We start from the raw sequence: 14,001 nt of genomic DNA on the forward strand, positions 1-14,001 counted from the left end.
GGGAACCTAGGAAGTCTCTGTGGCCTTAGGAGTCCGAACAGATGATGGGACCTATTGTTACCCCTCTGGCCCAAGCACCTTCCTCATCCTGGATCCCAGACATGTGGCACTGGTTGTCCTCAGAGAGCAGGTAGAGCTAACTGACCCCTGGCTGGGGATGGCAGGGGGCGTGGGGAGACAGCCTACCCCTACTCTGAAGCAAGGCGATACCTCTGTGGCTCAGTGATTCGAGCTTTCACCCTGGGAAAGAAGACCCCATTCCCTCACCCTTGGGCCAGGGCCATAGGTAAGCAGACCCCACTCGCTGGCATCTTCAAGTAACTGCAATTTGGACTTTGCTCACAGGACATGGTGAAAATGTTAAACCCTGATGGGAACTTATCTTCTAAAAATGTCAGACCATGGAAGTCTTTCAGAGGGACACAGCCCTGGCCTGGAGGCAGCACGGCCGAGGCTCAGAGCCTGACTGCTGGAGCTGAAGTCGCAGTTCCCCGTGTGAATGGACCACTCTGGGCCTCAGATTCTTGTCTGGGACGTGAGGATAGTAACAGCATCTATCACATGAAACACACTTAGAACAGTGCCAGGCACACAGTAAGCACTGCGTTGAAACACAAACACAAAAAAGTGGACCAAAACATCCCTGTAACACAAAGGAAGGGTGAGCTTTACTGGGTATGTGCATGAAATAGTGCACTCAGTGAAATACGAACAAAAACACTTGGCATGTCAGGGCACACAGAAGTCTCTGCGAAAACGGTGGCTGTTATCACTGCAGATCCTGCAGCTGTCATTTTTATTACAATTACCAGATTCGAAGGAGAGAAGAGAAAAAAATCGACACAGATCACGGTGCCCAGCCCAGGGGGCTGGGTTACAGAGAGGAAGGATGGGAGACCCTGACAGCTGAGGAGGGCAGCGCGGGGAGGAGGGGAAGGCCCTGCCTGGGTAAGAGCTGAGCGGTTGCATCTTGGAGGCAGTGAGGCATCCACAGAGCTAGCTCCTCAGGCCTCAGAAGTCAGGCCAGCTTTCAGTTCCCGGCATTCCGGCCCTAAGTCCCCAGTCAGGCCCACTGCCCAGGGCGCTCAGATTCTTCCAGGGCCCGGGATGTGCTTCCAAAGCAGCCTCATCTCAGACTTAGGCCCAGAATTCTTTGGCCGGCAGGGACCTCGTCTCCACGAGGCTGACATAGCCCAGCTGCTAGGGCGCCTTCTCCTGCACTCCCACCAAGGTCCTGCCAGCTGCTGAGTGGACGGACTGGAACCGCCAGTGTCCCCAGGCCCCGCTTCAGCCACATATTTGGTACAAATGCCAGCGAGGGGCTTTGGCCACCCCTCCTGAGCCCTCAGTGCCTTTACAGTGGCAGACACCATGTGGTCAAAATCGGCATCTAAAGACAGGTATCCCCACCCTGGAATAAAATCCCATGAAAGGCCAAGTTTTAAGGGAAAAGAAACAAAAAAGAACCCTCTCTGTTATCCAGAGCAGGAGCCTGAATCTACCACTGTCCGTGATTCTTCAAGGGAGCCAAAGAAACTGCCACCACCTGGTCCCACCGCAGGTCCATTCATCAGGAGGCTCTGCGCAGCCAGCCCGTGTGCACCCAGGCCCACGTCTGGGAGCTCAGTCTGGGTGTCTGGGACTTGTTACCATCTACAGATGACAATCCAGAGCCCTCAGGGATACAGGTGCTGCAGGATGGGGGCTAGGGTGTCACAAGGCCCCTGCCACCCACAGTCAGGGACAGATGGGCTCAGCGGGGGCCACCCTAGGTGGAACAGACCACTCGTTCATTCATGGACGTCAAAGATGAGAAACCGACCAGCCCCAGTCGCTACCAATTACAATGTGCCTGTGACCTAGGGTTACTTCTAAGTTGCCTGATAATTATGATAATTGCTGACATCCACTAAGTGCTTACTCTGTGTGCCAAGCATTGTGCTACATGCTTTCTACTTACCTTCTTTTTAAACCCTTGCAACATCCCTTCTGTTATTATGCCCATTTTATAGATGAAAAAAACTGAGACACGGGCTGAATAATGACGAACGTTACACATACATTTAGAAAGTGGCAACTCCAGGGCCCGTAGGCAGGGAAAAGACCCCTCAGCCCAGCTGTGGCAGGCTGATTGCATTAATGGCCCGATTTGTTCACAGCCCCCTGCAGGTACCCCCTCTGGCAGTGTTCTCCACACTGACTCTAAGTTTAGCCATGTGACTTGCTCTGGCCAAGCTGACTGTAGCAAACATGATGTAAGCAAAGACTTGATTAGGCCCTTGGGGTTTCCACTTCCTTTCTTAGATGCCGGTCACTATAATGAGAAATGTCTGGGCTTACCTGCTGGAGGAATATGACATGCACGTGAAGGAGAGTCAACTTGTCCCATACAGTTCTTTTCTAGACCAGGCAGCTGCCAGTCAACCGGCCAACTGCCCTCAGGAGCACAAGTAAGCCCAATCCAGATCAGCCCAGCCCAGTCCAGCCCAGATCAATAAAACTGCTCCAACCAATCCATAGATGTGTGAGGAATAACTAATGGTTGTTTTAAGTCACTAAGTCTTAGGGTGATTTGTTACACAGCAATAGCTCACTATATATATATATATATATATATATGCACACATACATATTCTCTCTTACTGCTTATTCTCGTTGACAAAGGGAAAAAACCTCCTGAGATTAACAAAGTGAATAGTGGCGCTATTGTGAATGAGAAACCCGTTCAAATCAAGGGGTTGATGCTAAATGAGGGACTGTCAATGAGTTTCTGTTCTTAGATGAGTCTAGAACTCTGGAAAACACCCATGAAGGGATCAGGCCACATCTGTAGCCGTGACCCTCGTCACTCCATCACACCTGTCCCCTAGGTGGAACCATTTATTGCCCCGTCCCTGCTCTCTTCCACACTCATGAGGCAATGCTCTAGCACGTGCCAGGGGACACATCAGCTTTCTCCCATGCAAGCTGATGTTAAGCTACAACTGTGTTTTGGTTCTCTGTTGTGTAACAAACTGCTGAAAACGTAGCAGCTTAAAACTGCCAGTTCCTTATCTCTCATGATGCTGTAGGTTGACAGCCCTCAGCCAGGCGGCTCTGCTGATTGTATCTACGCCTCTCACGTGGCTGCTGGCAGATGGAGGCTGCGGCTGCCGTCACTGGGAGATCAACTGGGCTGGAGCACGTAAAAGGGTTCAGTCCGTGAGTCCGTGTCTGGCCCCTTGGCAGGCATGGCTGCAGGGCCAGGCTCAGCTGAGACACTGGCAGAGCTGGCCTTCTCTCTTGCTCCATTCTGCCTCCGAGCCTCACTCTGTGTGACCTCTGCACGTGGTTTCTCCAGCCAGGCTGCTGGACTTCTCACAGGGCAGCCTGGAGCTCTCTAAAGCACAAGAGCAGAAGCTGCCAGGCCTTCTTAGGTGTTCCTTCCAGTGCCTTCTACAGAGTAAAGCAGTTACAGGGCCTGTGCAGATTCAGGTAGGAGAATAAACTGTCGGGGTGCGGGGGGCAGGTAACAAAGAAGTTGCAGCCACTTTCATCCATCACAACCTCCTACACGCAGCCCACTCAACCCCACACCCAGGTCAGCAGCAGTCCACATCCTGAAGTGCAGCGGTCACAGGTCTTATACCTTCATCCACATGAGGCAGCAAGCCTGGGATGGGTCTGCAGCATACACACTGAATAAGCAGATGGGCATTCCCACCAGAACCACAGGCAGGTCTGGAAAGAACACCAAGGCAAAGGCAGCGGGCTTTGGACCCCAGAATCCCTGCTGGGTCACCGGAGGCCCCTGAGGTCCTGTCCAGAATGAATGAGTGAGATGACCCGTGAATGGGGCTCTTCCCATCCCTGCATACACACAGGGACATCTGGAAGGTGTGAGGCCACCACGTTCTTTGCAAAGACCTCAGTCTGGAAATGGGTACCTGCAAGACCTAGCCTCCCTCGAGCCCTGGGACAGAAAAGAATCTCATCTTGGCAAGAGCTCTAGGCAGAGGCCTGAGGGACTGCTGTAGGGAGGGCCGCCCCGGGAGAGTCCTTAATCGTTTAACTAAAATCACATTTGAGGCATAATTAGCAGACAGCTCCAAATTCATGATCTGAGGCCCATCGGCGCAAATGGACTAATTAGTTGAGACATCCTTGGGCGGGCAACACACTCTGGCCTTCTCGGAAACATCCCAGGGAACTCAGCAGATCGAGGCTGGCATCTGGTCCATGAGCTGCCTTACTATGGCTGGGCAAAGAGACAAATGCGTTACTGGGCAAGAAATACACCTTACAGCATGCATAGCTCAGGGAGGTCAACCAGGCAATCGCCCTACCCCCACGATTCCACCCTCCCCAGAAAGCACTCCTCCAGCCCTGTAGGCTCACAGAGACCGAGAGCTGTCGCAAAATTGCCCAACATCATCGTGGATCAGAAAAACAAGTCACCAGCTCTGTGGAAGCCCACAAAGTACACAGAGCCACAGACCCACCACAGAGAGCGGGCCCTGGCTGTTCAGCCAGCTTGCTCAATCCAAGTTGCTTCTGAGCAAGTGGCTGGGGACGCACATAGCAAGGAGGACTCGAAATCTCAGCGGGGAGCTTGGGAAACTGGTCCCCAAATGGAAGGAGCACTGAGTTATACTAAAACCCCATACTCCAGATTCACAATGCACCTTAGCACGACAAAGGCTCTGAAAAGTCCTGCAGTAAAGAAACTCATTTAACTGGTTGTTGTATCGATTGTTTCCCAAACCTATTTAACACAGGATCTTTTTACCCCCAGAAACCCTAGTGGGATACTGGATTTGGGAAATACTGTCCTACAGGAAGCATAGGGCATCAGCATAGGGCAGATGTCTTAGTCTCAATCCTATAGGAATTCAGTTATCCAAATAAGTGAAGCGGGCCAGGTTTAATATTTGCCTGGGAGACATACAGAAACTTTCATCTCCATGAAAAGGTGAAATATGTTCTCTCTCATTTTTCTTAAAACAAAGTACCAACTTGGTTCATCTTTTCCTCCCATCTCTGATAGAAATGTGTTTTCTATGAGAGAAATAGAAATATTTATTGAAAAGAAACATATCTCTACAGGAAAACATACACAAGAGCAGCGACAAAGGGCAAGAGAGAGAGAAACAGGATTGGTGGGCGCTACTGGGCTCTGGCGTGCGCCCCCCAGAGCCCCGGCCACTCTCGGCTCCAGCTGAACGTTGCCAGGCTAAGAAGTTGATGCTAGTGTCACCACAGCACAATGTCGTACACCTGTAACTTACGTAATACTGTCCATCAACCATACTTCAACCTTTCAAAAGTGAAAAAAATAACAAAAGTCAGAAATCTGGACTTCTAAGTGAGATCCCCCATTTTTAGATGTTGGTTCTATTTTTTCTTTTTTTAATTGAGTGGGTCAAATACAACATTCCTGGGGGCTAGATTTGGGCCACGAATTTGCCATCTCTGCCAAAAGGAAGAGAGTAAAATGTTCATTAACCTGGTGCTATCACCTGTTTCCCAAGCTTCTCTGGCTAAGGCACACTTGGGAAGCAGAGCTGTAGGGTCTGAGTGTCCTTGCCATCTTGGGTGCTGTCCCTTGCATGCAGCACGTGTACTGCATTCCCTATGTGTACCTGCTCCTATGCCAGATGCAGTGAAGGCCTCCCAAAGATGTGGGCTTTGCCTTTGTGAAGGCTCCACCCCAAGCCCTGGGCCCTCTCCTCTGCCTGGGCTCACCCTGGCATATGCGGCAAGGGTGAGCTATGAGCCCAGCACACAGTGGGAGCCCAGAGTGGCCGGGCCATCAAGAGGACCCTTCATGGCATCATAACGCTAAGGTCCCTTCCAGAAATGGGGTCTATTCTCAAATCAAAAATAAAAACAAAAAGCCCACCTGGAGATACTTAACAAAGGAAGGCTTAGCTCAGGGGACAGACAGAAAACCTGGGTGTAACAGGTCAGACTACAGGAGTACGTGCACAGCCATGAGCTTGCTGGATCCTCAGAACGGCCCATGTGATAACACAGTCAGGGCTTTCTTTGAATGCTTATTTACTTATTTTCACAGATGAGGCCCATGGATGTAAAATGACTTTTCCCTAGGGGCATGGCAACTCTTGCGTTCCCAACGGGTGGAGGCGTCACGAAAGCAGTGACCAGACACAGCCAGTGCTGCAATTAGGCTGGTTCTCCAAGTTGCCCAGGAGGACCCAGGCCTGCAGGAGGCCTCCTGGGCATTTTCTGAACCATGAGGGAAGGTATATTTGCCTCATACATTTCTCAGAATCAGACGGACAACCACAGCAGTGAAAGAAATGCATGCAGAGTGGGCATCCAATTGGAACCTGAGTATGAGTCTCTCAGCAAAGCACTAGCAGCCCTCCAGGGGCAACACCACTCCACATGGGAAAAGAGGCAGACAATTCTGGAGCACAGAGCTAGATACAGCCAGGTGAGGAAATCGGCAGAAAAGGAGGCCCAGGCACCAACAGCCCCAGCAAAGGGCACAGGACTCAAGCTGGGGTGGTGGCAGAGATGGACACCTGTGCCCAAAGAGCCATGCTCCCCCTTCCACAGTGTGGGGTTGTCAGTGGGAGGTGGCTGCCCAGACAGGACTACATTTCCCAGCAGCCCTTGCATCATGGGACCACGTGATGACACGCCATCTCACAGCCAGGGATCTTAAGTAGTGCGTACAGTTTTCCACTTTCTCATTCCCTGTCACTAGCTGGAGGCAGAGGTCCAGAGAAGCAGATGAATGAGCCAGAAGATGGAAGGAGCCTGGGCCACTGAATCACCACATGGGTGACAGTCAACTTCTAACTAAGATACCTGTTTTTGACTGGTACATGAGTGTTAAATAAAATTCTTATGTGTTAAGCCACTGAAATATCAAGGTTTACATTTTTGCTACAACAACAAAGGTTACCCCATCTAAACCAGGAGGAAGAAAGAAAGGAAAATGCCATGGATTGAGAAAAGAGATCCTCGCCACGGTGAGCAGCTCAAGGCCAAAGCAATACAGAAAAAACTCACCTTGCTCAAGTCAGATCAGCCACCTCCTCCTACATGCAGCCCTCCTGAAAGCCCCCAAATAGAGGTCAACTTTAAGACCTAATTTAATTACACCTACTACCTTGATCAAGAATGCCTTATGAAAACTTATTTTGGAAAAAACAATAGCTATTTTCCGAGTGTATTCAGCCCACCCACCCAGTGACCTGCTGGAAGGGTATTCTCACCATCTCCATCGACAAGTGAGGGCCATGGGGTCAAGAGATGCAATGACAGGTCCAAGGTCAAGCAGCTGGGAGAGGTAGAGCTGGGCTTGACCTAAGCCCCTGTTCCTTCCATCCAGCCCTCCTGTATTCCACACCTTTTCCCACAAATCACTCTGTGCACCTCCCACCACACTTGGTACCTCCTAAAGGGGATGCTGAGGCCGTGCCTCATGCAGCCTCATTGTGCTCAGAGGGGGCCTCAACAGTCACTGCTGGGAGTCGTGTGTCAACCCACAGTCTCTCGGGCCAAATTCTGGTGTCTCCTGAGCCGACCTGGGAGGCTCACATCCAAATCTAGCTCTCTAACCCAGCTCTCCCAACAATCTTATTAGTCACTAGTTATCAATATTTAAACCAGGCATTATTATCACTGGGGTGGGGGGTCTGCATCTTCTCTGCAGCCTGGGGGAGGGGAGGAGGGGTGAGTGGCCAGCTGTCTTCATGTGATCTGACGTGGGGGGTAGGGAAAGCTGCTTCTCCCAGCAGTTCTGGGGCATGCTTAGCAGTACACACATCTGCCAGCTACCAAGCAGCCATTTATCCAGGGCCGGAGCAGGGCCCTGGGGCAGGGGGGTGGGGTGAGGGCAAATTATCACACAGTTCCAACTTTGAACAAAAGGCAGGAATAAGCCCAGAAGCTAGTGACCAATCTCAGGAACTCAGAATTGTCTAGAAGCCAGAGGTGGGTTTGGTGGAAACTCTGCAGCCAAGTGGAGCCCACATGCCCCCTGCAGCAGGATGGCACTATGGAGGCCAGATCATTCTTTGCTGTGGGACCATCCTGTGCACTGTAGGAGGTCGAGCAGCACCTCTGGCCTCTACGTACCAGAGGCCAGTAGCAACACCCACCCAAGCTGTGACAATCAAGAACGCCTCCACACATTGCCAGTGTCCGCGATCCCATTGAGAAATGCTGCTCTAAATTAGGCTGTGACCAGCGGCGGCCAGGCCAAAATGTAAGCCTCATTCTTTCAGATCTTCCATCTTCTCATACCTGGATTCTTACGTGAAATGTCCCAGTGTTTAAATTTTGGCAACTAACTAACTAAAAAGAATCTGCTTACGCTGCCAGAGCCAAAAAACGTGTGTGCAGGTCACCGGCCGAGCCTCTGCTAAGTCTAGAAGGACAGCGAGAAAGGACATAACCCACTTCCCAACACTGGAGGCCCTGAGCTCCCGACAAGCCAAGCTCAGACCCCACAGCCTGGAAGAGCCCTCCTCCTCCTCCAAAGGTGGAGACGGACAAGGAATCGAGTTATTTCTGGGGGAATAATGTCACCACCTCACCCACTTTGCAAACACCCTCTCCCAGGAACACAGACTGACAAACTATCCCCCGAAGAACAGTTTCCCTTTGCAGAAAAACTGAGAGAATTTCCTCATGCACATCCCTACCCCGACTTAGCCCCCTCTCCCCAAAACACAATTACCCTCCTGCTGATGTTTCTAGAGCCCAGGCCCTGTGTGGTTCTGGTCTATGAAGCAGATACTTGTGAACCACCCACCTATAACAACAACCAGCCTCTGGGCACTGGTGAATCTTTTAGTGCCAACATTCCCCCAGAGGACTGGGCTCTGTAGCCCCTAGTTAAAGAACTTGTTCTAAGCAAGTTTCCTTTACTTCGAGTGAAAATCTGGGTTACTAGGGGGAGGGAAGTGGAGAATCTAATAAATCTTAGAATATACTTTTTGGCTAAAAGAAAAAAAAAAACCCTACTTACTGGTGTCATGAAACAACTTTCCAGCTCTCTCTGAAGAGAGCGGGTTCAGAAGTTACTATTGTATTCAAGCTGTATTAAATCAAGCTGTGAGCAGCACCGGGGTTATGCTTTTAAAGAATGCCCTGAGCCAATTCTGATGTTTAAAGGGAAAAGGAAAAGTTTCCAAGGCTTCCAAGGCTTCCATAAATTCCGACGAGAGGAAGTTTCAAACTTGGGTGTTCACAGTCCGTGGCCCCCACGTGGAAACAGCTTGGTTTCATGTATTTGGTTTTCCTGTTCAAACTTGAGGGTCTTTTAACTTTTTATTTTTACAGGGCTCCAAAGAAAAGGGAGAGGGAGCCATTAGCTCCCTGAGTGCCAAAGAAAACCCCGGAGCCTCCCTCAGAGGGCCTCTGCCTGAGGCGGCTGCGAGGCAGGGGTGTGGGGAGGGGACCCCCTGGTCCTAGCATACCCCTGCCGCCTCCTCCTGCCCGCTGGAGGCCAGGCCTGCGGGGCCAGCTGCTAATTAACTCCAACAAGATCAATGCAGCCCAGAGCGTGTGAGTGGAGACCAGGCAGGACAGTCATTTGGCCATGGCTGGGCTTCGGCCGCCGGCAGCAGAAGGAACAAAATGGAGTCTTTCCAAAAACAAGAGGAGGCCCAGCCAAGTGCCGAGGAATCCTAATTTTAGTCCCTGGAGGGAGACGGCTGTGTCTGCTCAGCCAGAGCACCAGTGAGGCCCAGCATCCCTCAGAAATGTCAACCAAACCAAACAGGCCCTCCCTGGACACCTCAGCCCCAAGCCCTGACTTCAAGAGGCTCACCCTCAGCCGGGAGGGCTGACTCACACACGCCAGTTTCCAATCCCCAGCCCCACTCTCCAAGCGCTGCCTGCCCAGGAGGTGGTCAAGGTCAATGTAGGATACCCATTTGACAGGCAGGAACACTGAGTCCCAAGAGAGGCAGTGGTGAGGCAGAATGAACATGGGCAGCCCTGAGGCTGGATCCAATACACAGTCCCAGCACACTGGACCCATGTGACCTGGAAGAAGGCACCTTGTCACTCAGAGCCTCAGTTTTACCATCTGTAAAATGGGAGTGAGAATGTTTCCCTCAAAAAGTTGTGATAAGGCACAAATAAAATGTGGAGAGGTATATGTATATACATACACATCTATGTACATATGTGTTAAAAAGTGACTCCTGTGCCGCACCCCGGATATAGAGGATGTGTATATAGATACAGAAGACAGATATAGAAGACAGCTGTCCTTCCCATGGCCAGATACCCCTCCCCAACCTGGGGTAACAGCACCCTGACACGCCTTGGGTTGCCGCCTCCTCTCTCTCAATCCCTGTGGCTATGGGCCTGACCTGTTTCCACAAGGGTTCTCAGACACCTACTGAATCAGAATTGCCAGGGGTTGAACCCAGAAGTGACTTATTTGTTTCATTTCCCCAGGTGCGCAAGAGGCAGTCTTAGGAACAGCTGCCAGAAAAACTCAAGACGGCCCAGAGGCTGTGCTCATAGAGGGTGTTAATCCCCCCAGGAAGCCGCACATCTGCAAAGGGTCTCAGATTCCAAAGGGCTGTCAGGACGGGACCCTCTCCCAGACCTGAGCCAAGATGAGAGTCCCCGAGGGGAGCTCCGGCGGGGCAGAGACCAGGCAGAATTCTGATCTGACCCGAGAAAGTACTTGCTGGCTCTTCCCCCCATGATCCGCCTTCACCCCGCAGAGCAGATCAAGGGGAGGATGGATGTCCAGAGTCTCCAAACTGAGCCTTCCCTTGTCCCCTTAACCTTTGACCATAGCCCCTAGGCCTGAGAGGGGAAACTGGGGACATCCACCCTGCCACAGGGCAATTTCAGCATAAGGAAGTCTCCATAGCAACCCTCCAGCTGGAGAAACTGAGTTACCTGGTGACCAGACAGGGTGCAGGGGGACAGTGGTAGGACAGGGATAGGGTGGTACTGAAGGATAGGGCTGGGGCTTTTCCAGAAAGGACGGAAATAACAAACATTTGTCCAGAGGGGAAAAAAACTTCCAGAAAGACTTTTCCTTCTTCTATCTCCTTCTCCCTCATAAGAAATCTTGAAGGGAATAGTTAGTAGTTATAATAAGAGCAGCTTTACTGAGCACCATCTATGCCAGACCCCGGGGGTTCACGACCTTGCTGAATTCATACACCAATCACAAGAAGGAGGGTGAACTGGTAGTCCCGTTTTATAGGTGGGGAAACTGAGGATTAGGAAAGATTAGGAAAGTTGCCTAAGGTCACACAACTAGTAGGTAACAGGTCCCAGAATCAAACTCATGCAATTCCAGAGCCCACTCTCCTACCCTCTTCTGCATGGGCACGTCAGCACCCCTTCTAACCTCCACATCCTCTGGGCTCAGCAGAGACTGGCTTTGGATCCAGCTCTGCCTGACTCAGAGGCACACTTGGGCCCCAACACCTTGCTGATGCTAAGCTGGTTAAGAGGAACTGGGGGGCTGGTGAGCACCCATTTTTAGGGATGGGCTAGCTGTGCACAGAGGATTTCTTTGTTTCCATGGTCCCACTGCAGACTCCCTGAGCCCCTGCCCTGCTAGAGCACTAAGGAAGGGGGTGGGGCACATGACCCTGCAGCACCCAACCTCCAACCCCCAAATAACATGTACGGTGGAAGAAAAAGCACTGGTTAATTGACAAAAGTTGTCCACTTGTTGGCTATTCAGTTGAGGGAGGGGAGGAGGAGTTGGGAATGACCTCCAGGTTCTGACCTGAACAACAGGTGAACAGAGGGCCAGTCACTGGGCCAGGGAGGTCCCTAGGAACCTCCACAGGTTCCCTAGGAAGATGAAGAGGGTAGTTTCAGACAGCTTATGTCTGGATGCGTGAGTGACATTGAGAGGAGGTACCAAGCAGTGGTACCCAGGTCTCAGTCCACCTGAAACTCCCAAGGCCCCCGTGCAACCCCCAAAGCCGCCATGTACATACAGCCTGGGTCCTCCCAGCCGTGCAGCCAGCTGGTCATCCTCATCCTAGCTGCCTTGCTGACTGGCCTCTCTCCATCACCTCTTCCCACAGAAGGCAGAGCCTCAGCAACTGTGTCTCTCAAATCATGATCTCAGAAGAGGGAACTTGGTTTAGTTATTGGAAGGCTGCCATCTGCAGTCCCCAAGCCAGGGCCCATGTCACTGACAATTTCCAAGGCCTTGAAAGGGACCTTTAATCCAATTGTCTGTGTCAGGCAGTCAATGGGCAGCCCCTCCTCCCCCCTCCACCTTCCTTCCAGCTCTCCCTTTGAAGGCAGCCCCAGGGAGGAGCTGCCCAGCATAGCCGTGGCCCAGCCCTGACAGCTGCACACCCTCACAGCCAGAAGGGTCTGCCGGGAGCCCGGAGAAGACCACTGGTGACCAGCCCTCGGTGTGAAATCCCTCAGTGCCTGGCATGGTGCTGGTACGGTTGGGAGTAGGGGGAACACATCATTCAAATACTCTGCAGCCATGTTCCTCGCTCAGCACGAAGTGCTGCACAGATGTTACAGTCCCCCCAGCAGCGACACATTTTCCAGATGGAAAAACCGAGGCTAACAAACATTACGGTCACTATAAATTCTGGAAGTGGAAGTCCTACTGCATTCTGCCTCCAGAGGGCTCGCTTACTACATATCAATATGAACCACAGTAATAAATGCCCTATTGATGGCCTGCTCTGTGTGTGTCAGGTCCTAAGTGTTTCACGGACATTCTCAATCTACACAACAGCTCTGTGGGGTACGTATCATTTCTCCTCCCATTTTACGGATGAGGAAACGGGGCACAGAGAGGTTAAGGAACTTGCTCAAGGTCACATAGCTAGTAAGTGGCAAAGTCAGCAACTGCATCAGGTCTGGCTGTCTCTGGAGCACTTCTCATTCTTTATTATCTGCCCCTACCCCATATTGAGCCTATTTACACTTTTTTTTCCTAATCACCCCAACATGAAATTTGGGTATACCATAGGTATACTGTTTTGTCTATTTGCGTGTATGTATGTGTGTGTGTATACACACACACACACACACACGCATATTGGGGGCAATATCATCACCATTGAGAATGGACTAGAGTCTAGACCAGTGCTGCCCAATAGGAATAGAATGCAAGCCCTATGTGTAATTTTAAATTTCCTAGTAGCCACATTAAAAAAAAAGAGAGAGAAAGAAACAGATGAAATTAATTTTAATAATGTTATTTAAGCCAAAATATCAAAAATCTTGCCATTTCAAAATATCATCATTCTTTGTTATCAATGTAAAACTTATTAAGGAGAAATTTACATTCTCTGATTTAACACGAAGCCTTTGAAATCTGCTGGCTATTTACAACCCAGCCCGGCCCTATTTCAAATGCTCAACAGCCATGTGAGGCTAGTGGCCACATAGCAGACAGTGACCCCCATGCCCTAACCCCTCAGCTAAAGCAATATTGTTTATCTTCCCCAAAGCCTTGAAAATGATGCTCTGAGAGACTTTCTCAACCAAGGAACCCTTTGGAGAGTCACCACCACTCCTAACCAGTGGGTCCTACTTACTGTGTTCTTAGGCCCACTATGAACAAGACACCAGGCTAAGATGCTCTCAAGGAGATATGAAGATGACTAAGAACTGGCATTTGCCCTCGAGCAGTTTATAATTTAAGAGGGGGAGCGAAATAGTTACCAAACCCTACTGCACACCAGGCCCTGAGTCTTCCCACTCATTATCTTTTCATCCTTCCACTCATCCTGGTGGGGGGGGTCGATATTACCATCCCATTTTATTGATGAGGAAACAGATTGAAAGAACATGGATCTTGTCCAGGGCCATCCTATCTGACTTGGCCAACCCAGGGCAGAACACAAGAGGTATCAGCAAAGCAATGGAAAGGCTTTTAGCAACAAGGAGGGCAGCCTTGAGGGAAGGCTTTGGGGGGGGGTATGAATGAACGATGGAGGTTACATGAGAAGGAAGAAGGTAGCCAGGTTCTGAGGATAAAGAAGGGGCACGTGCACTTGCAAGGAATGA

The 14,001-nt window shown here is 50.8% G+C and overlaps 1 protein-coding gene across 2 annotated transcripts in view; it reads right to left on the reverse strand.

Annotated features, from left to right (window-relative positions):
- The window catches only part of NKD1 (NKD inhibitor of WNT signaling pathway 1), an 86,721-nt gene that overhangs the window by 51,873 nt on the left and 20,847 nt on the right, over positions 1–14,001 (reverse strand). The gene's annotated exons all lie outside the window — the stretch shown is intronic.

This window comes from Mesoplodon bidens (assembly GCF_964165515.1).
Source record: "Mesoplodon bidens genome assembly, chromosome: 18".
Lineage (NCBI taxonomy): Eukaryota > Metazoa > Chordata > Mammalia > Artiodactyla > Ziphiidae > Mesoplodon > Mesoplodon bidens.